General features: G+C 45.6%; 2 protein-coding genes across 2 annotated transcripts in view; one reads left to right on the top strand and one right to left on the bottom strand.

Annotated features, from left to right (window-relative positions):
* Positions 1-876, bottom strand: part of LOC120991885 (zinc finger protein 271-like) — a 78,320-nt gene extending 77,444 nt beyond the window's left edge. Inside the window, exon 1 of the mRNA XM_040420628.1 lies at positions 854-876. The gene's annotated coding sequence lies outside the window, so the exon portion shown is untranslated. The remainder of the gene's footprint in view (positions 1-853) is intronic.
* LOC120991124 (zinc finger protein 585A-like) overlaps positions 1-25,492 on the top strand; it is a 2,129,672-nt gene that overhangs the window by 1,700,603 nt on the left and 403,577 nt on the right. The window lies entirely within an intron of this gene.

Genomic DNA, 25,492 nt, shown 5'->3' with positions numbered 1-25,492 from the left:
AGCCTTACTGGGATTTTCACGCACAACCATTTCTAGGGTTTACAAAGAATGGTGTGAAAAGGGAAAAACATCCAGTATGCGGCAGTCCTGTGGGCGAAAATTCCTTGTTGATGCTAGAGGTCAGAGGAGAATGGGCCGACTGATTCAAGCTGATAGAAGAGCAACGTTGACTGAAATAACCACTCGTTACAACCAAGGTATGCAGCAAAGCATTTGTAAAAGCCAGAACACGCACAACCTTGAGGCGGATGGGCTACAACAGCAGAAGACCCCACCGGGTACCACTCATCTCCACTACAAATAGGAAAAAGAGGCTACAATTTGCACAAGCTCACCAAAATTGGACTGTTGAAGACTGGGAAAATGTTGCCTGGTCTGATGAGTCTCGATTTCTGTTGAGACACTCAAATGGTAGAGTCCGAATTTGGCGTAAACAGAATGAGAACATATATCCATCATGCCTTGTTACCACTGTGCAGGCTGGTGGTGGTGGTGTAATGGTGTGGGGGATGTTTTCTGGGCACACTTTAGGCCCCTTAGTGCCAATTGGCCATTGTTTAAATGCCACGGGCTACCTGAGCAGTTCTGAAGGCAAAAGGGGGTCCAACACCATATTAGTATGGTGTTCCTAATAATTCTTTAGGTGAGTGTATAACTCATCGTGATATCACAGACACAAAAGCTGTGCCAGCATAATTCCCAGTGATCAGCTGGATAAAGGGAATACTACATGATGTGATGAGGACATCTCCAATCAAAGAGTAGCGCAGCAGCCGGTGATCAGATTCTCCTCCTGCCCTGAAGGCACCAAGGGCAGAATCTGAAGTCACTTTCTCTATTCATGATTCCATACCTGTGGTGACATCTCCTGGAATGTCCTCCTCCTCCTCACTCTTACACGGGGGATCGCCCATCATCCTCTCTTCTTCATCCTCTACTTTAATATCAGTCAGATCTTCCCCCTGATTTGTCATCTGTAACAATTCAATACAATACAGCAGACAGGTGGGAAATCTGACAGATCCACATGAAAGACCCCCGCAATCTATTTCCAAGGCTGCTATAGCAAGTGCTGATCTACAAGTGCATTGGAGATATTCAGGAGGTAATCTGGAGGTGGATACAATCTAAAAAAGTAAGATTTGTTTGTTTAAAATCTTTCCCCTCTTTAAAATGGCAGACCTGGTTGTGTGCAGGAATTGTTGTGCTTTTATTTCAGGTTCCACTCTTCAGAGGTTTGGATACTGTCTGATCTGTAGACAGCTCTCCATAATGCAGCAGGAAATTACCTTTTTGAAATATAAGATTTGTAAATTAACCATTAAACAAACTGAGGCTGAGAACATTGCAATGCCACTGCCACAGAGGCCCCCTAGAAATGGAAGATGGGTTACTGTAGGTTCTGGTAGACTGAGAGTTGTGGATAGAAGACATGTCCCACAGTCTGTGGCTCTCCATAATTCATTTGCAGCACTTTCAGAGTGCAAGAGCAACATGGAGGATGGCTCAAGCACAGTGGGTGAGAAACAATCATCTCCCATGCCTAAAGTATGTAAGACTGCAGCCAAAGACAAAAGGGAGAAGGGGAGGATTGATAGTAAGCAGCTGTTGGTGGGCGATTCCATCATAAGAGGTGTGAAGTTTGAGGAGAATGGTGTTGTGAGATGTCTCCCTGGTGCTACCGCTAGCAGGGATAGATGACTGATCCTTAATATTGTTAGGTAAGCAAAGCAGGAAAGGGAAGTGGATGTTATTGTCCATCTTGGGACAAACGATCTGGCTTGCAATGAGGTTTCAAAGGTGAAAGAAGCTTTTCACACACTTGGACAGGATATATGGGAGGTTGCATCAACTGTTTCATTCTCTGCAGTTTTGTGCATAACCTTCAGCATGACAGGAAGATGCGCATTAAGGAATTCAATGTATGGCTTGGTGACTGGTGTCTGAACCAAGGGTTTGGCTTTGTGTCTCATGTTAGCTCTTGTTGGAATGGAAAAGAACTGTACAAGAAAGATGGTTTGCATCTTTCTCTCAAGGGAACGAATGTCCTCGGTGAACAGTTCCAAGTATTTGCTAAGGAGCATTTAAACTAGGAAAGGGGGGCAAAAGAGTGATAATCCAGCAGTCCAACTGCCCCCTGGAACAATGCCAGAAGATGCCAGTAGCACAAAGCTTAAGAAATTACAAGCTCAGATTCTTGTCTACAAATGCTCGCAGTTTAGGGAATAAGATCAATGAACTTGAGGCTATAATGGTATCTGAGAATATAGACGTAGTGGCTGTTACTGAGACGTGGTTCAAGGGGAGTAATGACTGGGATATATCAATACCAGGGTTCTCTCTATACAGGAAAGACAGAGAAGGCAAGAAGGGGGAGGGGTGGCCCTGTATGTGAAAGATAGCATAAAATCTAATTTGATACAAGTTAGAGAGAACAATTTAGAGTCAGTTTGGGTTACCTTGCAGCTTGATAATCATAAGGTAACTCGTGTAGGTGTGATATATAGACCACCTAGCCAAGTCAAAGAATTAGATGATCTACTAGTTGAGGAAATAGCTAAAATGACATTGAAGGGGGAAGTTATCATTATGGGAGACTTCAATCTTCCAGATGTAAACTGGAAAACCAAAATAGCTAGCTCTGCCAGGAGTACAGATATTCTAAATTCCCTACTGGGATTATCTCTACAGCAAGTAGTTGAGGAGCCAACCTGGAAGGAGGCCATTTTAGATTTAGTATTCACAAATGGGAAATTGGTATATGATATTACTGTAGGGGAAAGCTTGGGATCTAGTGATAACCAGTCAGTGTGGTTTACTATAAGTACAGTGACTGAGTCACACCACACAAAAACAAAAGTTTACGATTTTCGAAAAACGGACTTTTCTAAAATTAGATTAGTGGTATACGAGTCCCTATCAGATTGGAACAGTTTCATTGGAGTCCAGGAGAAATGGGACTACTTAAAAGTGGCACTATTGAAGGCAACAGAAAATTGCATTAGGCTTGTCAGTAAACGCAAAAAAAGGAAGAGACCACTGTGGTACTCAGCAGAAGTGGCCAAAATCATTAAAAACAAAAAGATAGCATTTAGGAATTATAAAAACAAAACAAAACGAGGATGAAAGGCAAATTTATAAGATTAGGCAGAGAGAGGCCAAACAAGTTATAAGAGCTTCTAAAGCACAGGCAGAAGAGAAATTAGCTCAGTCAGTGACAAAAGGCGATAATACATTCTTCAGATACATAAATGAAAAAAGGAAACTAAAACAAGGAATTACAAAATTAAAAACAAAAGAAGGAAGGTATATGGAAGAAGATAAAGAACTAGCTGACTGCCTCAATGAATACTTCTGCTCAGTTTTTACAAAGGAAAATGAAGGAAAAGGACCTCAGTTAGGAAAGAAGACGAATGAATCTTTTGATGCATGTGTCTTTACAGAGGAAGAGGTTCTAAGTCAGCTGTCTAAAATTAATACAAATAAGTCACAGGGGCCTGATGGGATACACCCAAAGCTATTAAAAGAGCTGAGCGTTGAACTAGCAAAACCATTAACAGATTTATTTAACCAATCACTGGCAACAGGAATTGTCCCAGAAGATTGGAAATTGGCAAATGTTGTGCCCATTCACAAGAAAGGTAGTAGGGAGGAATCGGGCAACTATAGGCCAGTAAGCCTGACATCAATAGTGGGGAAATTAATGGAAACCATACTTAAGGAGAGGATTGTGGAACATCTAAAATCCCATGGATTGAAAGATGAAAAACAGCTGGGTTTACTTCAGGGAGATCATGTCAAACTAATCTTATTGATTTTTTTTGATTGGGTGACTAAAATAATAGATGGCGGAGGTGCAGTAGACATCGCTTATCTAGACTTTAGTAAGGCTTTTGATACTGTCCCACATAGAAGGCTTATCAATAAATTGCAGTCTTTAGGCTTGGACTCCCATATTGTTGAATGGATTAGGCAGTGGCTGAGGGAGAGGCAACAGAGGGTTGTAGTCAATGGAGTATATTCAGACCAAGGTCTTGTTACCAGTGGGGTACCTCAGGGATCTGTTCTGGGACCCATATTGTTTAATATCTTTATCAGCGAAATTTCAGAAGGCCTCGATGTTAAGGTGTATCTTTTTGCTGATGACACAAAGATTTGTAACAGGGTTGATGTTCCTGGAGGGAAACACCAAATGGAAAAGGATTTAGGAAAACTAGAGGAATGGTCAAAAATCTGGCAACTCAAATGTAATGTTGATAAGTGCAAGATAATGCACCTGGGGCGTAAAAACCCAAGAGCAGAATATAAAATCAGTGATACAGTCCTAACCTCAGTATCTGAGGAAAGGGATTTAGGGGTCATTATTTCAGAAGACTTAAAGGTAGGCAGACAATGTCATAGAGCAGCAGGAAATGCTAGCAGAATGCTTGGGTGTATAGGGAGAGGAATTACCAGTAGAAAGAGGGAGACGCTCTACAGAGCACTAGTGAGACCTCATTTGGAGCATTGTGCGCAGTACTGGAGACCATATCTCCAGAAGGATATTGATACTTTGGAGAGAGTACAGAGAAGAGCTACTAAACTAGTACATGGATTGCAGGATAAAACTTACCAGGAAAGATTAAAGGACCTTAACATGTATAGCTTGGAAGAAAGACGAGACAGAGGGGATATGATAGAAACTGCTAAATACATAAAGGGAATCAACAAGGTAAAAGAGGAGAGAATATTTAAAAGAAGAAAAACTGCTACAAGAGGACATAGTTTTAAATTAGAGGGGCAAAGGTTTAAAAGTAATATCAGGAAGTATGACTTGCCTGGGGCTATCCATAGTATTCAATATATTGGGCAGACTAGATGGGCCAAATTGTTCTTATCTGCTGACACATTCTATGTTTGAAAATATAAAAAACTTTATCCAGCTCACCTCCCTGGTGGAATGTGTAGTCCCGGCTCCAGAGGCCCTAGGGGAGTGTTCCCATAGCAGGCTGCAGGTAAATGAAGAAAAAAGGTCCCGGAGACAAATGGAGTTCCTCTGTCAGCTCTTCTTTATTGATCACATATAGTTGACAGACATAACCACCTCATACACGGCATGACGTTGACGCGTTTCGGGTTGGTACCCTTAGTCGACTAAGGGTACCAACCCGAAACGCGTCAACGTCATGCCGTGTATGAGGTGGTTATGTCTGTCAACTATATGTGATCAATAAAGAAGAGCTGACAGAGGAACTCCATTTGTCTCCGGGACCTTTTTTCTTCATTTACCTGCAACATTCTATGTTTCTATGACCCCTCTATGACTGCAGGACCCCCCTATATAGATGTGTATAGGGCTCAGCTCCATCTACCTGAGGATTCTTTGGGACCTTCTCCTCTGGACAGTCCTGGGAATACAGAGGACGGGGACATATCTCTGGTGGATTTCTCCTCCTGGATCCATCTGTGGAGACACAAGCACACAGTGACTGAATACATGGCCTCCTGTAGATCTGTCTATAGATCAGACTCTTCTCTCAGCTCCTTCACTTCTAGGTTTATATATCGGGGGAAAATAACAATATTCTGTATCTCACCACCTGTGCCGAGGTCTCAGCACCTAGCAGGCCACAGGCCCAAAGTATCCTCTGGTCTATGAGAGCAAATGGCGGGCAGTGGGAAGATGGCTCCTTTTCCACAATAGTAAAATTTTTTTATTTTTTTATAGTTCAAATAGCCTAGTTTCCTAGACTAATAAGCTCCCGTTTCAGGTCAACTTAAAACATAACGTTTATTTTGTTTATTAAGAATAATGTAAAGCGGGAGAACAAAGGAAAACTTTAAAATTCTAGGTATAGCAGGACTCTATGGGCAGAGATAGGGGTTACTTCACCCATATATTCTGCCTCCATAACATGCGTCCATCTGCCTTTTGCTTTACGTTTTAGTGATACACTTTATTCGCCTTGATGGAATTTATGTTAGTAGGTCGCCTATTCAGTCGCTTTAGATCATTTGTTTTCCGTATCTATATATCTTTAGCGTGACTCTCCACCACTTGTTGTCAGGGTTTAGAGGGGTCTGCAGTTACTCCTTGCCGTGACACTGGTCCTACCTAACCTAATCTAAAATCTTAAGGCAAGAGCTCCCCCCGAGGAGGAAACCGGACTGCACGACCCAAGGAGCGCGAGGCCCTCCGGATCCTCCGTCCCCCCACGGAACGAACAGGGACCCCGACCCCCGCACTTGACTTCCGCACTCTCCATCCGACCCCCTGTCTACACACTGATCGCCGGCATCCCCACTGCCAGACCCATATATATATATATATATATATATATATATATATATAAGACAAAAATCGGACTGCACTCCAAGCGAATCTTCAAAAAATGTGTTTTATTCACCCATTTGGTGGCAAAAGCGACGTTTCGGCTCAAGCATGAGCCGAAACGTCGCTTTTGCCACCAAATGGGTGAATAAAACACATTTTTTGAAGATTCGCTTGGAGTGCAGTCTGATTTTTGTCTTCTATAAGTGGGTAAGCACCTTTTACCGTACTTGGACATTGCACCCGTCTATTTTTCCATACTTTTCAGGGTGGTGCTGCCAGTGTTTTTTTACTATATATATATATACACAGTACAGACCAAAAGTTTGGACACACCTCATTCAAAGAGTTTTCTTTATTTTCATGACTATGAAGGCATCAAAACTATGAATTAACACATGTGGAATTATATACATAACAAACAAGTGTGAAACAACTGAAAATATGTCATATTCTAGGTTCTTCAAAGTAGCCACCTTTTGCTTTGATTACTGCTTTGCACACTCTTGGCATTCTCTTGTAGAGCTTCAAGAGGTAGTCCCCTGAAATGGTCTTCTAACAGTCTTGAAGGAGTTCCCAGAGATGCTTAGCACTTGTTGGCCCTTTTGCCTTCACTCTGCGGTCCAGCTCACCCCAAACCATCTCGATTGGGTTCAGGTCCGGTGACTGTGGAGGCCAGGTCATCTGGCGCAGCACCCCATCACTCTCCTTCATGGTCAAATAGCCCTTACTTTCAAAGTTTTCCCAATTTTTCGGCTGACTGACTGACCTTCATTTCTTAAAGTAATGATGGCCACTCGTTTTTCTTTACTTAGCTGCTTTTTCTTGCCATAATACAAATTCTAACAGTCTATTCAGTAGGACTATCATCTGTGTATCCACCTGACTTCTCCTCAACGCAACTGATGGTCCCAACCCCATTTATAAGGCAAGAAATCCCACTTATTAAATCTGACAGGGCACACCTGTGAAGTGAAAACCATTTCAGGGGACTACCTCTTGAAGCTCATCAAGAGAATGCCAAGAGTGTGCAAAGCCGTAATCAAAGCAAAAGGTGGCTACTTTGAAGAACCTAGAATATGACATATTTTCAGTTGTTTCACACTTGTTTGTTATGTATATAATTCCACATGTGTTAATTCATAGTTTTGATGCCTTCATAGTCATGAAAATAAAGAAAACTCTTTGAAAGAGAAGGTGTGTCCAAACTTTTGGTCTGTACTGTATATACATTTATACATCCTTGATTACCAACCTCCTCCCTTCTCCCATCCTCCACAGAAAAAATGACCCCCACAGTCCCCCCACAACAGGCAGCACACGCCACACAACCCAGAGTCATCACCAGCATTGCCCCCCACTTTCACTGCCTGCCCATACATCCCCCATCCACTACCACAGTTTTTTTTTTTTTATTCAACAACTTTATTAGTATACAAAGGAGTAAAAAATACACACATCAGACAGTTAACTTAATATAATTAACTTACTCCATTTTTTTCCCCCCCCCGCTCCCCCAAACCCCACCTGCGATGCGTCCCCTGTCCTCCCTCCCCCTCCCCCTCCAAGGAAAAGGGGTTAGGGAAGAGAGGAGAGTAAGAGGAAAGAGAAAAAAAAAAAAAGGGGGATAACACATAACTAAATTCAGCATAAAAGCCTATCATAACTTCCAGCCTTCCCATATCTTATTCCATTTTTCTGATCCACCTCTTTGCTTGTACAGGATCCGATCTTATTAACCAGGTTTATCCAGTTATTTACTTGTAAACTTTGGCGTGCAAACCAACTTCAACTAATCAACAATCTAGCCAATAGTAGTATTCTACCCAGTAGGATCTTTTGGTATTTATTGATAGTTAATGTGGACAAGTCGTTCAGCAAGAACAATTGTGGATCAAGAGATATCACAGCTCCTTCATTATCACAGCGAGGGCACTTGGAGGTATCTCTTAATCCACACTTGTTTAACCAAGTGGGAGTAACATAAAGTCTATAATAGTACATTTTGAGGATGAGCATACAGGTATATATGGCTGGGGGGAGTGAATCCTTTTATGAGCCTTCTACAGCACCAGACGACACCTCTGCTTATGAGGTAAATTTCAAGAGATAGAATCCACATCAAAGTACAAGGCTCACTAATGACTAGTGCGCGGAGGAGAAGACTATCTGGTCTGATCCCACAGAAGAGCTACTGAAGAACAAACTGCTGACAACATTACTGCCGACAATGATGGAAAAGGAGAGACAGACGACAGATCCTCCTATCATCTTCCGTAGGAACTGGGTTAGGCAAGAGATGAAGAGCTCAACAATCATCTACTGCATCAAAAAGGGGCATCTGCACCGAGACATCCCCCAACAGCTCCTGGAGGAGAATTACTTTAGCAGGAAGCCACCGGAGATCCTTCAGGTGAATGGAACCCATCAATATGTCTGACTTACAAGGAAAATTCAGGGACTTAACGTCATGTGTAAAGAGTCTAACCTTTGGTGCTCCTCCATTACATGTCACTGCACACACGTGTATACACTGCACATGACGGCTCTTACCTTGTGATATAAGAGGCTGGTGCTCCTCCATTACATGTCACTGCACACACGTGTACACACTGCACATGACGGCTCTTACCTTGTGATATAAGAGGCTGGTGCTCCTCCATTACATGTCACTGCACACACGTGTATACACTGCACATGACGGCTCTTACCTTGTGATATAAGAGGCTGGTGCTCCTCCATTACATGTCACTGCACACACGTGTATACACTGCACATGACGGCTCTTACCTTGTGATATAAGAGGCTGGTGCTCCTCCATTACATGTCACTGCACACACGTGTATACACTGCACATGACGGCTCTTACCTTGTGATATAAGAGGCTGGTGTTCCTCCATTACATGTCACTGCACACACGTGTATACACTGCACATGACGGGTCTTACCGTGTGATATAAGAGGCTGGTGCTCCTCCATTACATGTCACTGCACACACATGTATACACTGCACATGACGGCTCTTACCTTGTGATATAAGAGGCTGGTGCTCCTCCATTACATGTCACTGCACACACGTGTATACACTGCACATGACGGGTCTTACCTTGTGATATAAGAGGCTGGTGCTCCTCCATTACATGTCACTGCACACACGTGTACACACTGCACATGACGGCTCTTACCTTGTGATATAAGAGGCTGGTGCTCCTCCATTACATGTCACTGCACACACGTGTATACACTGCACATGACGGCTCTTACCTTGTGATATAAGAGGCTGGTGCTCCTCCATTACATGTCACTGCACACACGTGTACACACTGCACATGACGGCTCTTACCTTGTGATATAAGAGGCTGGTGCTCCTCCATTACATGTCACTGCACACACGTGTATACACTGCACATGACGGCTCTTACCTTGTGATATAAGAGGCTGGTGCTCCTCCATTACATGTCACTGCACACACGTGTATACACTGCACATGACGGCTCTTACCTTGTGATATAAGAGGCTGGTGCTCCTCCATTACATGTCACTGCACACACGTGTATACACTGCACATGACGGGTCTTACCTTGTGATATAAGAGGCTGGTGCTCCTCCATTACATGTCACTGCACACACGTGTATACACTGCACATGACGACTCTTACCCTGTGATATAAGAGGCTGGTGCTCCTCCATTACATGTCACTGCACACACGTGTATACACTGCACATGACGGGTCTTACCTTGTGATATAAGAGGCTGGTGCTCCTCCATTACATGTCACTGCACACACGTGTATACACTGCACATGACTGCTCTTACCTTGTGATATAAGAGGCTGGTGCTCCTCCATTATATGTCACTGCACACACGTGTATACACTGCTCATGACGGCTCTTACCTTGTGATATAAGAGGCTGGTGCTCCTCCATTACATGTCACTGCACACACGTGTATACACTGCACATGACGGGTCTTACCCTGTGATATAAGAGGCTGGTGCTCCTCCATTACATGTCACTGCACACACGTGTACACACTGCACATGACGGCTCTTACCTTGTGATATAAGAGGCTGGTGCTCCTCCATTACATGTCACTGCACACACGTGTATACACTGCACATGATGGGTCTTACCCTGTGATATAAGAGGCTGGTGCTCCTCCATTACATGTCACTGCACACACGTGTATACACTGCACATGACGGGTCTTACCTTGTGATATAAGAGGCTGGTGCTCCTCCATTACATGTCACTGCACACACGTGTATACACTGCACATGACGGCTCTTACCTTGTGATATAAGAGGCTGGTGCTCCTCCATTACATGTCCCTGCACACACGTGTATACACTGCACATGACGGCTCTTACCCTGTGATATAAGAGGCTGGTGCTCCTCCATTACATGTCCCTGCACACACGTGTATACACTGCACATGATGGCTCTTACCTTGTCATATAAGAGGCTGGTGCTCCTCCATTACATGTCACTGCACACACGTGTATACACTGCACATGACGGCTCTTACCTTGTGATTTAAGAGGCTGGTGCTCCTCCATTACATGTCACTGCACACACGTGTATACACTGCACATGACGGCTCTTACCTTGTGATATAAGAGGCTGGTGCTCCTCCATTACATGTCACTGCACACACGTGTATACACTGCACATGACGGCTCTCACCTTGTGATATAAGAGGCTGGTGCTCCTCCATCATGGCCTCCTTGTACAGATCCTTGTGTCCTTCTATATACTCCCACTCCTCCATGGAGAAATAGACAGTGACGTCCTGACACCTTATAGGAACCTGACAACACAATGACACCGTCATCACCCAGACCCCTCCAGTGCTGTTACTGGAGAATTTCCCAGCATTCCCAGCAGTGTCACCTCTCCAGTCAGCAGCTCCATCATCTTGTGGGTGAGCTCTAGGATCTTCTGCTCATGTATTAGGGGGGGAAGGGGAGGCTCTGTGATGGGGTGAGGGGTCCTGCTCCGCCCTCCTGACTCCTGGAGATGGATGATGGGAGTCACACAGTCCCCCGATGTCTTCTTCACTATTGTGTACTCCTGTGGATGGAGAGAGATACTTAGGTAATAAACCCTTCAGGGGCCATGTGCTCTCCTCCGGCCCTTCCCTCCTGGGTACAACGTGCCTACTTACCTTCTCATGGCTCCTACAACATGACTATTGGTCACTGGTCACATGATACATCACTCACCATACTGGGGGCTGATCTTGAGGTTCTCCGTAACTTGGAAGGTCTGGAGGCCGTTCTCCAGGACCCTGGACTCTTCCTATAACTTCCTATGATGGATTCTCCTTCCCGATGTCTGACTTGTTACAGAATACAATAAAGAGGAGAGAAATCTAGAAAAGTTTACCTCTCCGCTCAGCAGGGAGATGATCTCCAAGGTGAGGTCTAATATTCTTCTGCTGATCTCCTTCCTGTCCATCCTTGGTGGTCATTCAGGAGAAGAGGAGAGAACTGGAGGAGCTGGAGGCTTCTAGTACTGCAGGCGCCTTTATAAGAAGAGAGGAAATCATCCAGGGGACAAGACCAGATGTCACCTCCAGAATCGCACTTCCTGAGCCTGGAGGGGCCCCGCTTCTCAGAGCCCCCACCACATGGATTCCAGGGGCCCCAATATGGAGATTTCTGGTGGCTCCACAGGAGATAAATGTCTGATAGATGCAGGTCCCACCTCTGGGCTGTGCTCAGCTGTGTCCACAACTCCTAGAGAAGAGACTGGAGAGAGCTGAGCTCAGGCCTGGCCCCGCTCCATTCATTCTCCTCCTGGATGCAGGGGCCCCTCACCAGGACAGTCAGGGGCCAGCGAATGAGTTCAACCCCCACTATCCCCACTACTACTCCCCCCATCATACTAAGCTGAGGAGCGGAGAAGGATTCCTTGTGTGTAATGGAGGAGAATCTCCAGAGGTGACATGTCTGAGCTCTCCACCACACTGTCTCCTCACAGCTCATCTTACCTGCAGGCTGGAGGAATGGCTGATACCAGAGAGAACAAGAGCCCTGACTACCGACCAGGACCTGCCCAGTATCTGCTGCACTGCCAGAGCTGAAGGACCTGCCCAGTATCTGCTGCACTGCCAGAGCTGAAGGACCTGGGGTGATGTCACCGTCATGTGATCAGTGCAGGGGGCGGGACTAGGTTGGTGAGTCACTAATCACATGACAGTGATATCATCACAGGTCCTTTAGCTCTCACAGTACATTATAAATTGAAGGGGCTTTTAATAGAATTTAGCCCCGCCCTCAAATCCTTCCGTGAACTAATGTCTAAACTTAAAATACAAATGTGATAGCACTCTATATCCAGCATTCTGCCCTGCCTCTATGCTGGATGAGACATTGGTGTACATTTTGGCCAAAGTGTAATAAGCCACTCACCACGTCAAGGTCGCCTCTATGAGTGGTCCCTAACACTAGTTCCTACCTGTTTATGGGCCATGACAGCCACACAAAGTCCAGGGAATGCAGGTGCAGCATACACGCCAAGCACACTCTGCTTTTAACCCCGTCCGGTGCCATTATGCATGGAGATCGCCACGCCTCCAATATATACTACAAAGAAAAAATGTGGTTGATTCTGTCAGCACAACCCTGTATACAGGTGCACATCACTATGGCGAAATACATATACAAACGCAAAATACAAATGTAATAGCACTCTGCAACCAGCATTCTGCCCTGCCTCTCCACATAATGTCTAAACTTGTCGGAAAAGTCCTTCAGCCTCCATATTAGAACATCATCACATAAAGTGTCCTAGACCTCTCCAGAGCCCATACATTGTAGCAGGGTGTAGCTAGAAATGCATGGGCCCCATAGCAAAAATTATTTTATGCCCCCCCCCCCCCCCCCCCAGTGCCATCCACAGATCCCCCTCCCCTAAACAGTGCCATCCACAGATCCCCCTCCCCTAAACAGTGCCATCCACAGATCCCCCTCCCCTAAATAGTGCCATCCACAGATCCCCCTCCCCTAAATAGTGCCATCCACAGATCCCCCTCCCCTAAACAGTGCCATCCACAGATCCCCCTCCCCTAAACAGTGCCATCCACAGATCCCCCTCCCCTAAACAGTGCCATCCACAGATCCCCCTTCCCTAAACAGTGCCATCCACAGATCCCCCTCCCCTAAACAGTGCCATCCACAGATCCCCCTCCCCTAAACAGTGCCATCCACAGATCCCCCTCCCCTAAACAGTGCCATCCACAGATCCCTCTCCCCTAAAAAGTGCCATCCATAGATCCCCCTCCCCTAAACAGTGCCATCCACAGATCCCCCTCCCCTAAACAGTGCCATCCACAGATCCCCCTCCCCTAAACAGTGCCATCCACAGATCCCCCTCCCCTAAACAGTGCCATCCACAGATCCCCCTCCCCTAAACAGTGCCATCCACAGATCCCCCTCCCCTAAACAGTGCCATCCACAGATCCCCCTCCCCTAAACAGTGCCATCCACAGATCCCCCTCCCCTAAACAGTGCCATCCACAGATCCCCCTCCCCTAAATAGTGCCATCCACAGATCCCCCCTCCCCTAAACAGTGCCATCCACAGATCCCCCTCCCCTAAACAGTGCCATCCACAGATCCCTCTCCCCTAAATAGTGCCATCCACAGATCCCCCTCCCCGACGCTCACAGGAGAACATTTCTAAACGAATTAGTAACTTGAACTTTAATCATTGACATTGCTGAATGCTGATCTCTTTACTTGGATTGGATACCTTACTCTGTCTTAGCTCCGGTAACGGTACAGCATGCAGTGCGGGCAGTGCTCACTCACTGACGTCACTCGCCTGCTCTTCCCACTAGGCAGCGCAGGCGAGTGACGTCAGTGAGTGAGCGCCGCCCCGCGCAATGCCTGCTGTACCGTTACCGGAGCTAAGACAGAGTAAGGTATCCAATCCAAGTAAAGAGTTGGGGGGATAGTGGGAGTTGAACTCATTTGCTGGCCCCTGATTGTCCTGGTGAGGGGCCCCTGCATCCAGGAGGAGAATGAATGGAGCGGGGCCCGGCCTGAGCTCAGCTCTCTCCAGTCTCTTCTCTAGGGCTGGTTTCAGACGGGCGTTGCGTGAAAAGATGCGGGTGCGTTGCAGGAACATGCGCGATTTTTCCACGCGAGTGCAAAACATTGTAATGCGTTTTGCACGCGCCTGAGAAAAATTGCCATGTTTGGTTTGGGTTCGGTGTTGTGTAGATTGTATTATTTCCCCTTATAACATGGTTATAAGGGAAAATAATAACATTCTTAATACAGAATGCATAGTACAATAAGGCTGGAGGGGTTAAAAAAATAAATAAAGAGATTTAACTTACCTTAATCCACTTGTTCGTGCAGCCCGGCTTCTCTTCTGTCTTCTTCTTTGAGGAATAGGACCTTTGATGACGTCACTGCGCTCATCACATGGTCCATCACATGATCTTTCACCACAGGTCCTTTTCCTGTGAACAGCAAAGATGAAGACAGAAGAGAAGTCGGGCTGCGTGAACAAGTGGATTAAGGTGAGTTAAATTATTTTTTTCGTTTTTTTAACCTCTCCAGCCCTATTGTACTATGCATTCTGTATTAACAATGCTATTATTTTCCCTTATAACCATGTTATAAGGGAAAATAATAATGATCGGGTCTCCATCCCGATCGTCTCCTAGCAACCATGCGTGAAAATCGCACCGCATCCGCACTTGCTTGCAGATGCTCGCGATTTTCACCCAGCCCCATTTATTTCTATGGGGCCTGCTGAATATAGAACATGCTGCGATTTTCACGCAACGCACAAGTGATGCGTGAAAATCACCGCTCGTGTGCACAGCCCCATAGACGTGAATGGGTCCGGATCAGTGCGGGTGCAATGAGTTCACCTCACACATCGCACCCGCGTGGAAATCTCGCCCTTCTGAAAGAGGCCTAGGAGTTGTGGACACAGCTGAGCACAGCCCAGAGTTGGGACCAGCATCTATCAGACATTTATCTCCTGTGGAGCCACCAGAAAACACAATTCAACACATGTAGCCATTATAATCCAGACTTGGAGGAACCAGCAAGAGTTTCCCAACCTATAAATCCAAGTTCATAGAACTTTTTATTTTTTGTCACAAGTTTAGTCACTTTTTTGCAGCCTAGGTGGGCAAAGGGGCCCAAATTCCAAAGAGCACCTTTCGGATTTCACAGGGCATTTTTTACACATTATGATTTCAAACTATTTCTCACACATTAGGGCCCCTAAAATGCCAGGGCAGTATAACTACCCCACATGTGACCCCATTTTGGAAAGAAGACACCCCAAGGTATTCAATGAGGGGCATGGCGAGTTCCTAGAAAAAAAAAAATTTGGCACAAGTTAGCGGAAATTATTATATATATATTTTTCTCACAAAGTCTCCCTTTCCGCTAACTTGTGACAAAAAATTTTTTTTTACATGAACTCGCCATGCCCTTCACAAAATACCTTGAGGTGTCTTCTTTCCAAAATGGGGTCACATGTGGGGTATTTATACTGCCCTGGCATTTAAGGGGCCCTAAAGCGTGAGAAGAAGTCTGGAATATAAATGTCTAAAAAATTTTACGCATTTGGATTCTGTGAGGGGTATGGTGAGTTCATGTGAGATTTAATTTTTTGTCACAAGTTAGTGGAATATGAGATTTTGTAAGAAAAAACAAAAAATAAAAAAATATCAATTTCCGCTAACTTGTGCCAAAAAAATGTCTGAATGGAGCCTTACAGGGGGGTGATCAATGACAGGGGGGTGATCAGGGAGTCTATATGGGGTGATCACCCCCCTGTAAGGCTTCATTCAGACGTCCGTATGTGTTTTGCGGATCCGATCCATGGATCCGTGGATCCGCAAAACACATACGGACCTCTGAATGGAGCCAGCCTTACAAGGGGGTGATCAATGACAGGGGGGTGATCAGGGAGTCTATATGGGGTGATCAGGGGTTAATAAGGGGTTAATAAGTGACAGGGGGGGGGTGTAGTGTAGTGTGGTGCTTGGTGCTACTTATTACAGAGCTGCCTGTGTCCTCTGGTGGTCGATCCAAGCAAAAGGGACCACCAAAGGACCAGGTAGCAGGTATATTAGACGCTGTTATCAAAACAGCATCTAATATACCTGTTAGGGGTTAAAAAAAATCGCATCTACAGCCTGCCAGCGAACGATCGCCGCTGGCAGGCTGTAGATCCACTCGCTTACCTGCAGTTAACGTTAACGCGCGCGCCTGTGCGCGCGCGGTCACAGGAAATCTCGCGTCTCGAGATGAATCGACCGCCACCAGGACGCATCCGTGTGTTAGGCGGTCGGTAAGCAGTTAAACTGATGATCTATCCTCTGGATAGATCATCAGCATCTGATCGGCGGGGGTCCAGGACCCTCGCCAATCAGTTGTTTGAGAAGTCAGCGGCACTATAGCAGCGCGCAGCCATCTCACTGTTTACCGCTGGCCCAGTGACGTCACGACTAGTATCAACTTGCCTGGGCGAGACTAAGCTCTATTCAAGTGAACGGAGCTTAGCCGCGTCCAGGCAAGTTGATATTAGTCACTGGGCCAGCGGTAAACAGTGAGAAGGCCGCGGCGCTGCTGGAGAACCGCTGCCTTCTCACACAGCTGATCGACGGGGGTCCCGGGTGTCAACCCCCGCCGATCAGATGCTGATGATCTATCCAGAGGATAGATCATCAGTTTAAACAAAGTGCAAAACCCCTTTAACCACCTCAGCTCCCCTAGCTTAAACCCCCTTAATGACCAGGCCACTTTTTACACTTCTGACCTACACTAATTTCACCGTTTATTGCTCGGTCATGCAACTTACCACCCAAATGAATTTTACCTCCTTTTCTTCTCACTAATAGAGCTTTCATTTGGTGGTATTTCATTGCTGCTGACATTTTAACTTTTTTTGTTATTAATCGAAATTTAACGATTTTTTTGCAAAAAAATGACATTTTTCACTTTCAGTTGTAAAATTTTGCAAAAAAAACGAGATCCATATAGAAATTTTGCTCTAAATTTATTGTTCTACATGTCTTTGATAAAAAAAAAAATGTTTGGGTAAAAAAAAAAATGGTTTGGGTAAAAGTTATAGCGTTTACAAACTATGGTACAAAAATGTGAATTTCCGCTTTTTGAAGCAGCTCTGACTTTCTGAGCACCTGTCATGTTTCCTGAGGTTCTACAATGCCCAGACAGTACAAACACCCCACAAATGACCCCATTTCGGAAAGTAGACACCCTAAGGTATTCGCTGATGGGCATAGTGAGTTCATAGAACTTTTTATTTTTTGTCACAAGTTAGCGGAAAATGATGATTTTTAATTTTTTTTCTTACAAAGTCTCATATTCCACTAACTTGTGACAAAAAATAAAAAGTTCTATGAACTCACTATGCCCATCACGAAATACCTTGGGGTGTCTTCTTTCCAAAATGGGGTCACTTGTGCGGTAGTTATACTGCCCTGGCATTCTAGGGGCCAAAATGTGTGGTAAGGAGTTTGAAATCAAATTCTGTAAAAAATGACCAGTGAAATCCGAAAGGTGCTCTTTGGAATATGGGCCCCTTTGCCCACCTAGGCTGCAAAAAAGTGTCACACATCTGGTATCTCTGTATTCAGGAGAAGTTGGGGAATGTGTTTTGGGGTGTCTTTTTACATATACCCATGCTGGGTGAGAGAAATATCTTGGTCAAATGCCAAATTTGTATAAAAAAATGGGAAAAGTTGTCTTTTGCCAAGATATTTATCTCACCCAGCATGGGTATATGTAAAATGACACCCCAAAACACATTCCCCAACTTCTACTGAATACGGAGATACCAGATGTGTGACACTTTTTTGCAGCCTAGGTGGGCAAAGGGGCCCATATTCCAAAGAGCACCTTTCGGATTTCACTGGTCATTTTTTACAGAATTTGATTTCAAACTCCTTACCACACATTTGGGCCCCTAGAATGCCAGGGCAGTATAACTACCCCACAAGTGACCCCATTTTGGAAAGAAGACACCCCAAGGTATTCGCTGATGGGCATAGTGAGTTCATGGAAGTTTTTATTTTTTGTCACAAGTTAGTGGAATATGAGACTTTGTATGAAAAAAATAAATTAAAAAAAATCATCATTTTCCACTAACTTGTGACAAAAAATAAAAACTTCCATGAACTCACTATGCCCCTCACGGAATACCTTGGGGTGTCTTCTTTCCAAAATGGGGTCACTTTTGGGGTATTTATACTGCCCTGGCATTTTCCAGGGGCCCTAATGTGTGGTAAGTAGGTAAATGACCAGTGAAATCCAAAATGTGCTCTTTGGAATGTGGGCCCCTTTGCCCACCTAGGCTGCAAAAAAGTGTCACACATGTGGTATCTCCGTATTCAGGAGACGTTGGGGAATGTGTTTTGTGGTGTCATTTTACATATACCCATGCTGGGTGAGAGAAATATCTTGGCAAAAGACAACTTTTCCCATTTTTTTATACAAAGTTGGCATTTGACCAAGATATTTATCTCACCCAGCATGGGTATATGTAAAATGACACCCCAAAACACATTGCCCAACTTCTCCTGAGTACGGCGATACCACATGTGTGACACTTTTTTGCAGCCTAGGTGGGCAAAGGTGCCCAAATTCCTTTTAGGAGGGCATTTTTAGACATTTGGATACCAGACTTCCTCTCACGCTTTGGGGCCCCTAAAATGCCAGCGCAGTATAAATACCCCACATGTGACCCCATTTTGGAAAGAAGACACCCCAAGGTATTCAATGAGGGGCATGGCGAGTTCATAGAAAAAAAAAAATTTTGGCACAAGTTAGCGGAATTTGATTTTTTTCCGCTAACTTGGGACAAAAATTTCAATCTTTCATGGACTCAATATGCCCCTCAGCGAATACCTTGGGGTGTCTTCTTTCCAAAATGGGGTCATTTGTGGGGTGTTTGTACTGCCCTGGCATTTGAGGGTCTCCGCAATCATTACATGTATGCCCAGCATTAGGAGTTTCTGCTATTCTCCTTATATTGAGCATACGGGTAATGAGATTTTTTTTTTCCGTTCAGCCTCTGGGCTGAAAGAAAGAAATGAACGGCACAGATTTCTTCATTCGCATCGATCAATGTGGATGAAAAAATCTCTGCCAAAAAAAGAAAAAGGAGGGGAAAGGCATCTGCCAGGACATAGGAGCTCCGCCCAACATCCATACCCACTTAGCTCGTATGCCCTGGCAAACCCGATTTCTCCATTAACATCAATCGATGTGGATGAATAAATCATTGCCGGGATTTTTTTTTTTTATATATATACAAAGTGTTTGCCAAAGTATATGAACACCGCCACCTCCTCAGCTCATATGCCTCGGCAAACGTATCTTTTACTGCAGAGGAGAAATCTCGTCTTGCAGCGCCGCATACACCGACTTGCGTGTAATCTGACAGCAGCGCAATGCTTCTGTCAGAATGCACATCAGTGCTGCAGCTAGTCGATCGGTTGGTCCACCTGGAAGGTAAAAAAAACAAAACAAAAAAGAAAAAACCAGGCCGCAACGCAATAAATTTATTAACTGTTGAACAGAACATAGAAACTTTTTTTAAACTTTTTTAACTGAACGTTTAACTTTTTTACTTACCGGTAATTTTTTTTTTGTTTAGTTTTTTTTTACCTTTATAGAACAAACCTCTCCTTCCCCATGGGACAATGTGCAAAGCGCAAATCGCCCAAAGATGTGGCGAAGTACGTTATGCACTTTATCCCAGGTGAAAGGAGAGGTTTGCAGCAGCTGTGAGTGTAAGGGCCCTAATAGCCCTGTGTGCCTGTCCTGTGAGATGCAATCCCTATGCTAGGTGTACCTGTGTGTGTGGTACTTCCGGAAACACTCACCAAAGCATAGGGCAGGGTGGTCAGCACAGTCAGGACAGAAATAGCGGGTGTCACGCCTTATTCCACTCCTGCTACAGACACGACATCTTTTTCGGGGTGACGGTTGGGTTGAGGTACCAGGAACGACACTGGGGAAATGTCGCTCGTGTAGACGGCTAACTACACTGGTGGATGGGGCCACGGAACCTTCTGGATACAGGAGGTTCTCGATGATCTCTTCCTGGAATTTGAGGAAGGATCGTGTTCTCCCAGCCTTACTGTAGAGAACAAAACTATTGTACAGCGCCAATTGAATCAAATATACAGACACCTTCTTATACCAGCGTCTGGTTCTGCGGGAAACTAAATACGGAGACAACATCTGGTCATTGAAGTCCACCCCTCCCATGAGCGCATTATAGTCGTGGACACAGAGGGGCTTTTCAATGACACGGGTTGCTCACTCAATTTGTATTGTCGTGTCTGCGTGAATGGAGGAGAGCATGTAAACGTCACGCTTGTCTCTCCATTTCACCGCGAGCAGTTCTTCGTTACACAAGGCAGCCCTCTCCCCCCTTGCAAGACGGGTGGCTACAAGCCGTTGGGGGAAGCCCACGCGACTAGTTCGCGCGGTGCCGCAGGCGCAAATCCGTTCTAGAAACAAATGCCTAAAGAGGGCCACACTTGTGTAGAAATTGTCCACATAAAGATGGTACCCCTTGCCGAATAAGGGTGACACCAAGTCCCAGACTGTCTTCCCACTGCTCCCCAGGTAGTCAGGGCAACCGACCGGCTCCAGGGTCTGATCTTTTCCCTCATAGATCCGAAATTTGTGGGTATAGCCTGTGGCCCTTTCACAGAGCTTATACAATTTGACCCCATACCGGGCACGCTTGCTTGGGATGTATTGTTTGAAGCCAAGGCGCCAGGTAAAATGTATTAGGGACTCGTCTACGCAGATGTTTTGCTCAGGGGTATACAAATCTGCAAATTTCTGGTTGAAATGGTCTATGAGGGGCCGAATTTTGTGGAGCCGGTCAAAAGCAGGGTGGCCTCTGGGACGGGAGGTGGTGTTGTCGCTAAAATTCAGAAAACGCAGGATGGTCTCAAATCGTGTCCTGGACATAGCAGCAGAGAACATGGGCATGTGATGAATCGGGTGCATGGACCAATATGACCGCAATTCATGCTTTTTTGTCAGGCCCATGTTGAGGAGAAGGCCCAGAAAAATTTTAAGTTCGGAAACTTGGACTGGTTTCCACCGGAAAGGCTGGGCATAATAGCTTCCCGGGTTTGCGGTTATAAATTGTGTGGCATACCGGTTTGTCTCTGCCACGACTAAGTCCAAGAGCTCCGCAGTCAAGAACAGCTCAAAAAATCCCAGGGCCGAACTGATTTGAGCCGTCTCAACCCGAACTCCAGACTGGGCGGTGAAAGGGGGAACTACTGGTGCGGCTGAAGTTGGTGACTGCCAATCTGGATTTGCCAGCACCTCAGGGACTCTAGGGGGTCTACGGGCCTGTCTGTGCGGTGGCTGCGACGGGGTAACTATTGCACGTGCCACCGTACCAGCTTCAACTGCCCTTCTGGTGCTCGCTACTTCACCAGGTTGTACGGCAGTGCTGGTACTAGGTCCAGGAAGGGCTGCGCTGCTGGTGTATGCCTCACCACGTGATCCGGCAGCGACAGCCCCACTCTGCTGCTCTTGAAGCGGATCCTGCGTAACCTGTGGTCTAGCGACACGGGGCCGGGTACGCCCGGTGCTGCCAGGGACCTCCACCTCCTCGTCCGAACTTTGGGTCAGAGAGCCACTGCTTTCCACAGGTTCATATTCTGACCCGCTAGATTCGTCAGATGAGGGTTGCCACTCCTCATCCGACTGGGTCAGAATCCTGTAGGCCTCTTCAGAAGAATACCCCCTGTTTGACATTTTGGACTACTAAATTTAGGGGTATTCCCTGAGACTACCCAAGAAAAAAAGCAAACCTGTCTTACAAAAGGGGAGGCTAGCGAAGTACCGGAGGCCGCTGCGGTTGATAAAAAATATCAAAACTGATTTTTTTATCGCCGCAGTGCGTGTAAAGTGAATGTGCAGTGATCAAAAAAAAAAAATTTTTTGTCACTGCGGTGGGGCGGGCGTGGGTGAACGCACGTGTGGGCGACCGATCAGGCCTGATCGGGCAAACACTGCGTTTTGGATGGAGGGCGAGCTAAGGTGACACTAATACAATTATAGATCTGACCGTGATCAGTTTTGATCACTTACAGATACTATAAAAGTACAAATGCTGATTAGCGATACGCTAATCAGCGAATAAAAGTGACTGCGGTGCGGTGGGGTGGGCGCTAACTGACGCTAACTACCTAACCAAGGGGCCTAAACTATCCCTAAAACCTAACATTCAATACCAGTGAAAAAAAAAAGTGACAGTTTACACTGATCACTTTTTGTCTTTCACTAGTGATTGACAGGGGCGATCAAAGGGGTGATCAAAGGGTTAATTGGGGTGCAGGGGGGTGATCTGGGGCTACAGTGAAGTGTTTGGTCTACTCACAGTGAAGTCTGCTCCTCTGCTGGATCCAACCGACGAAAAGGACCAGCAGAGAAGCCATATAACAGATCATATTTACTAATATGATCTGTTATATGGCTTGTGATTGGATTTTTTGAAAATCGCCAGCCTTCCAGCCAATGATCGTTGCTGGCAGGCTGGTGACGAACTTGTTCTTTAAATTTTGCCGGCCCGCGATGCGCATGTGCGGGCCGGCTTTGAGCGAAATCTCGCGTCTCGCGAGATGACGCGTATATGCGTGACTCTGCGCAGCGCTGCCACCTCCGGAACGCGATCCTGCGTTAGGCGGTCCGGAGGTGGTTAAGACTCTGCAAAATATCTGCCTCTGGGTAATGTATGTTTTTGTTATCTGTAGTATTAATATAAATTAGTTGGTTTGATTCTTAGCCAATCCCCGCTTATTGTGGACGGATAAGATTAGTTCCTACATCAATATTATCACTATTCAGCAACAATGCATATTGCTGAATAAAAATGTATATTGATTTTCAGAAGAAACTCTCTGTTGGGAATCTTTATATTCCCTGGTCTGATATCAAGCCGATAATTTATAAGTTTATGTCACAGGGCGCCGGCGACGCGATCTTCCTGCACTGGGCCGCCAGAGTCCTGCCTCTCTCCCTGAGGGCGATGCACGTGGCGTCCCCGTCTCTCAGGTAACAGCGGACAGAGCAGACCCGATCGCGCTCCTGCTGTCTGTACGGTCGGCGTCCTCCGTTCCCCTGGCAACAGTATCAGGCTAAGCACAGAGCTGGCCACTCGGTGCTCGGCTTCTGTGTCTGAGCGGGTCATGTGATACTGGCCACGTCACATGACCATAGCCTTTAACTATTTATACAGGCATCCTGCTGGCCACAGGTTGCCTGCGATTTTGGTCCTGTGCCTATTGCTACTACTCAGTGCTTCTGCTACTCTGGATTTTGACTCTTGGCTTTTGTTCCTGACCCAACCTCGCCTGCCCTTGTGTACTGACATGACCTCCAGGTTTGACCCTTGGCTTATACTCTGACCCGTCCTTGCTATTCCTTGTGTACTGACGTGACCTCCAGGTTTGACCCTTGGCTTATACTCTGACCTGTCCTTGCTATTCCTTGTGTACTGACATGACATCCTGGTTTGACCCTAGGCGCGTTTGTTTACCGTCATTGTTACCCCTGTTCACCTACGTTAGTGTTGATCTCTGGCATTTCAGTATTGCTTCTGACACTTTACGTGACTTCGGATCCATCTGCGGGGTTCCCTCCTACTGCCTCTGCCTGGCTATATTCTGTCTCTGTCTGCTCTGCCTCTCTGCACTTATAGAAGTTAGGGACCGTTGCCCAGTTACCCCCGTCGCCTAGAACAGATAGTTTAAGTAGGCAGGGACAGAGGCGTGGAAGGCAGCTCTCCCTAGTGCATGACAGTTTAATGCAATACTACCGAACACCCCGAGATTTGTTCATAGTTTGGCAGAGCAAGGGTTAGTATCCGTCATTTTATTTATTGAATTTCTGCATATAATCAGTTGATATATAGCTTTCATATTTAAGTAGAATTGGCATATTTCGCATTGGTTTACTAGAGAGCGTTGGTAAATTTGTGGTGTGTCAGCAATTTGGGTACTACATTTCATTTTATTGTCTTTACATTATTATTGGTCATATATTCATTGTATATAAATTACTGTATAATAAGTCATTTATATTTTTTCATAGACGCTGTTACCGTATTTTTACTAATTGCACAAAATAATTAGGTTCTCAATCCAATTTTTTTTTTAAAGGGGTTTATATATCCCCCTTGGATCAAAAGTTTCAAGGATAATTTTGTTTCCTTTGATCCTTTCTTTGATATAAGGCACTTGCTTTATATCCCCAACATAACTGGAGGCACTGCTGAGATCGAGTTAATTCTTTAATTATTTGTGCAAATAGTAACACGTCTCAGATTCTCTACTGTCTCAGCCATCCAGGCTTGTTCAGAGTAAAAGCAGTTTTGAAGAGTAGACTAACCTGGCGTCTGGGTGCTCAGACCTTTCCCCCTGCCTGGGGATTAAGGAACCACGGGCAGGTTTTGGGTCACCGCATCTCCTTGAGGTTTCCACATCAGGGGAAGTCTGGCCAGAGGCTATTTGCTGGGTGAAATACATCAGAACAGCGAAATGGAAGTGAAATTACCATCACAAACACCAGCAGAATATTGATAAATGCACTGAGATCATCTGCCTTACCTCAATAAGTAGAGGACACTCCAGTAAAGATGGCCTTGCGAATCGCCCGGTAGTCGTTTCACGGCAAACTTTGCTCGTTCGCTGTTCGCCGAACAGGCGAACATATGGCGATGTCCGCCGGCGCCATATTCTTTGCATTGTGCAGAACTTTGACCCATGACACATCCATCAGGTGGGACAGGACAGCCAATTGAGACATTTCAGCACATGGACATACCACCTACCATATAAATAAACCCGATCTGGCCGCCATTTTACATTTAGTTTTTTGCCAGTGTAGAGAGAGGTTGCTGTGTGGAGCAGGGACAGACTGTTAGACAGTATAGAGACACCAAACGCTAGCTAATAGGGCCAAAAAAGTCCAAGGAGTGATACAGGTGTGCTATCGATAGGTGTGACATACTGAGGGGTGTGATATACTTATAATATACTTTCTAACATAGAAAGTATATTATAGTGCATTTGTATTGTGCAGCAGTTGTGTGCGGTTCTGCTGCGATACTGCAGCTATACAGAGGGGCAAACGCTATT

This window comes from Bufo bufo, chromosome 2 (genome assembly GCF_905171765.1).
Source record: "Bufo bufo chromosome 2, aBufBuf1.1, whole genome shotgun sequence".
In the NCBI taxonomy this organism is placed as follows: Eukaryota; Metazoa; Chordata; class Amphibia; order Anura; family Bufonidae; genus Bufo; species Bufo bufo.
This window is presented reverse-complemented; position numbering and strand designations above follow the sequence as displayed.